Source organism: Bubalus bubalis, chromosome 9, assembly GCF_019923935.1.
Source record: "Bubalus bubalis isolate 160015118507 breed Murrah chromosome 9, NDDB_SH_1, whole genome shotgun sequence".
Classification (NCBI taxonomy): Eukaryota; Metazoa; Chordata; class Mammalia; order Artiodactyla; family Bovidae; genus Bubalus; species Bubalus bubalis.
This window is the reverse complement of record NC_059165.1, coordinates 58,159,172-58,163,991: the sequence shown is the minus strand read 5'-3', so window position 1 is coordinate 58,163,991 and position 4,820 is coordinate 58,159,172.

Here is a 4,820-nt window from a genome sequence, read left to right as displayed (position 1 = left end):
ATTTAACACTGGGGAAGCCAAGGGAGGCGAGGAGCAATTATGCCTTCACCTGCAGCCTGGTCACTCTGCTAGCTCTCTGATGCTATGTTGGAAAGCAGAATCCTAGAGTGGGAAAAGGTGGGGGAGGTGACTTGTCCCTTTCCCTGCTTGTAGGCAGTTGACTTTTTGAGGCTGTTAAGATGATGTTCTATTTTCTTCTTGAGAATATTCTTGAATAGAGGCTTCCCATCCCCATTTCAGGACTTAAACTTCCCCAAAGTGACAGAGATGTTTCTTAGGTCAGACCAAGTTCTCCTGTATCTCTTTCTGAGGAATCAAAATCATTGGCACTTTCTATAGGGTGTGATGGGTTTTGGAGAAGTGAGGTTGAGGGTTTTGCTGGACAGAGAGGGAATCTATGGTTAATGTTTTAAATGACATCCAAAAACTCCATTTGATTTTCTTTCTCAAAAATAAAAAACACTCATTCAACATCCAAAAAATGCTCATTGAGTTCCTTTCTTCCTTTATTCAATAAATGCTTAGTAAGCACCTACAGGTACTAGAAGAACCAAACAGTCTGAATCCTTGCCTTCATGTGGGTTTATATGATAACAGGAGAGAGAAACATTAAACAGATACACACATGAATAAGTGCAAACTGTTGCTAATGCTATTTATTTGTATTCATTCACTCGTTCAAATACCAAGACAATGAGGGAGAGTAATAGGGAACAGCTTTGGAAGAAAAGGCCTCTCTGGAGCCCTGAAGGTTGAGTAGCCTGGGGAAGAGAGTGGGAAGAGTAAAGCAGGGGAGAGAAAGGCACGTGTTCAGTGCTTTGCTTCTTGCTGCAAGTAGATGGTGAAGCTTTCCTGGGGCCTGATGGGAGAAAAGGAATTGGAAAAGAAAGAGCTGAGTTCAAATTCTGCCTTTGCCACTTTATACTTAGGTGGCCTTGGGCAAGCTACTTCTCTCTTTCAAGTCTCAGTCACCTCTTCTATAAAATGGAGATGGTAACATTTCCCACTTTATAGGACTGTTGTGAAAAATTAAGTAAAATAATGTTCTAAAGTGCTTACCAGTGCTTGGCATATGGTAAGTGTCAATAAATTACTATTATTGCTATTATGATTATCCTCAAACGCTCCAAGTTCTTTATTACCCCCAGGCTTTGGCACAGTTTGTTCCCTCTGCCTGGATCACACCCCATTTCCTTTACTTGCTTATATGCATCTGTCAAGTAACAGCTGAAATGTATTTCCCTGGAAGGACTTTCCTGACCCTAGATCAATGGCTCTCAAACTTTAGTGCATGTAAGAATCGTGTGTGTGTGTGTGTGTGTGTGTGAGGATGGCTTATTACAAAGCAGATTCTCAGTCTGACAAAGTACCATGGTAATGTAAGATGAAACATCATGGGAAACTGAAACTGAATGAGAGATACACAGGAACTCTCTACTATCTTTGCAACTTTTCTGTAAATCTAAGATTATTCTAAAATATTAATTTAAAAGTTTATTTAAAAAAGATTCCTATGCAAGTCACAGCATAATGAGATAACACCACATACTATTAAAATGAGAGAGAGAGTAAGAAGTGCTGGCTAGGGTGTGGAGAAACAGAAACACTTGTGCACTGTTGGTAGGAATGTGAAATGGTACAGCCACTTTGGAAAATAGTATGACAGTTCCTCAAAAACTTAAAATAGAATTACCATGTTCCACCAATTCCAATTCTGGGTATAACCCTGAAAGAATTCAAAACAGGGTCTCAAAGAGATATTTATACACCCATGTTCACAGCAGCACTATTCACAGTGGAAGCAGGCCACATGTTCCTTGAAGGATGAATCACTAGATGAAAAGTGGTATATACATGCAATGGAATATTACTCAGCCTTAAAAAGGAAGGAAATTTTGACATATACTGATGTTCAAGCAGGTTTTAGAAAAGGCAGAGGAACCAGAGATCAAATTGCCAACATCCACTGGATCATGGAAAAAGCAAGAGAGTTCCAGAAAAACATCTATTTCTGCTTTATTGACTATACCAAAGCCTTTGACTGTGTGGATCACAATAAACTGTGGAAAATTCTTAAAGAGATGGGAATACCAGACCACCTGACCTGCCTCTTGAGAAATCTGTATGCAGGTCAGGAAGCAACAGTTAGAACTGGACATGGAACAACAAGACTGGTTCCAAATAGGAAAAGGAGTACGTTAAGGCTGTATATTATCACCCTGCTTATTTAACTTATATGCAGAGTACATCATGAGAAACGCTGGACTGGAAGAAACACAAGCTGGAATCAAGATTGCCGGGAGAAATATCAATAACCTCAGATATGCAGATGACACCACCTTTACGGCAGAAAGTGAAGAGGAACTAAAAAGCCTCTTGATGAAAGTGAAAGTGGAGAGTGAAAAAGTTGGCTTAAAGCTCAACATTCAGAAAATGAAGATCATGACATCCGTCCCATCACTTCATGGGAAATAGATGGGGAAACAGTGGAAACAGTGTCAGACTTTATTTTTTTGGGCTCCAAAACCACTGCAGATGGTGACTGCAGCCATGAAATTAAAAGACACTTACTCCTGGGAAGGAAAGTTATGACCAACCTAGATAGCATATTCAAAAGCAGAGACATTACTTTGCCAACAAAGGTCCATCTGGTCAAGGCTATGGTTTTTCCTGTGGTCATGTATGGATGTGAGAGTTGGACTGTGAAGAAGGCTGAGTGCCGAAGAATTGATGCTTTTGAACTGTGGTGTTGGAGAAGACTCTTGAGAGTCCTTTGGACTGCAAGGAGATCCAACCAGTCCATTCTGAAGGATATCAGCCCTGGGATTTCTTTGGAGGGAATGATGCTGAAGCTGAAACTCCAGTACTTTGGCCACCTCATGCGAAGAGTTGACTCATTGGAAAAGACTCTGATGCTGGAAGGGATTGGGGGCAGGAGGAGAAGGGGACGACAGAGGATGAGATGGCTGGATGGCATCACTGACTCGATGGATGTGAGTCTGAGTGAACTCTGGGAGTTGGTGATGGACAGGGAGGCCTGGCGTGCTGGGATTCATGGGGTCATGAAGAGTTGGACACGACTGAGTGACTGAACTGAACAATATGGATGTAACTCGAGGACCTTAATGCTAAGTGAAATAAATCAGTGACAAAACAATGAATACTATATGATTCCATTTATACGAGGTATTTAGAGTAGTCAAATTTATACAGATGGAAAATAAAATAGAGTTACTAGGAGCTTGAAAAAAAGGAAACTGGAGGTTTTTTTTTAATGTGTTTAGAGTTTGTCTTACAAGATGAAAAAATTTTGGAGATAGGTTGCACAGGAATGTGAATATACTTAACACTCTTGAACTGTATACTTTTTTAAAAAGTTAAGACGGTAAATTTTATATTATGTATATTTTACCACAATTTAAAAAATTCAGATAGCAGATTCATAGGCCCCATCTTCAGAGGTTTTGACTCAGTGAAGAAATGGAAAAGCTGACCCTAAAATTCATATGGAATTACAAGGGACCCTGACTAGCCAAAATAATCTTGAAAAAGAACAAAGTTGGAGGATTCACATTTCCTGATTTCAAAACTTACCATAAAGCTACAATAATTAAAATAGTGTGGTACTGGCATAAGGATAGACATATAGATCAGTGGAATAGAATTGGGTTCAGAAATAGACTCATATATCTATGGTTAATTGAGTTTTGACAAGAATGTCAAGAATATTTTATGGAGAAAGAATAGTTTCTTCAACACTTGGTGCAGAAAAAACCAGAGATCCTTATGCAAGAAGAAAGAAGAGAAGAGGGAAGAGAAGAAGAGAAGCTGGACCCCTACTTTACACTATACATAAAGATTAACTCAGTGTGGATCAAAGGCCTGAATATAAGAGCTAAAGCTATTACACTGTGAGAAGAATGCATAACAGCAAATCTTCATGACCTGGGTTTGGCAACGGTCTTACATGTGACACCAAAAACACAAGTAACAAAAGAAAAAATGGACATATTGGACATCATTGAATTTAAAACTTTTGTGCATTGAAAGACACCATTAAGAAAGTGGAAAGACATTTTTCAAGTTATATTTCCAATAAGGTTCTATATGGAACTCTTACAACTCAGCGAAGAAAAGACAAATAACCCAGTTTAAAAATGAGCAAAGGCCTTGAATAGACATTTTTCCAAAGGAGATTGTACAAGTAGCCAATAAGTACATGAAAAGATGCTCAACATCATTCATTAGTCAGGGAAACGGAAATCAAAACCACAATGAGATACCACTTTACATCCCCTAGAATGGCTGTACTAAAACCAACAGAGCAAGCAAACAAACGAACTCACCAAAACAAAAAACAACTGTTGGCAAGGATGTGATGACCTTGGAGCCCCTGTACATTTCTGGTGAGCATGTGAAATTGTGCAGCCACTGTGGAAAACAGTTTGGTGGTTCCCTAAAAAGCTAAACATAGAATTAGCATGTGACCCAACAATTCCACTTCTAGGTATATACCCAAGAAAATTGAAAACAGATACTCAAATACTTGTGCATGTATGTTCACAGCGACAATATTCACAATAGCCAAAATGTGGAAACAATCCAAATGCCCATCGATGGATGAATGGACAAACAAAATATAGTATATTCATCTAATGGAATATTATTCATCAATAAGAGGAAATGAAGTGCTGGCATATGCCACAACATGGAGGAACCTCAGGAATATTACAGGTTGAAGAAAACAGGCACAAAGTGTTATATGTCATATGTGTGTAATTTCATTCAGATGAAATATCCAAGATAGGTAAATTCATGGA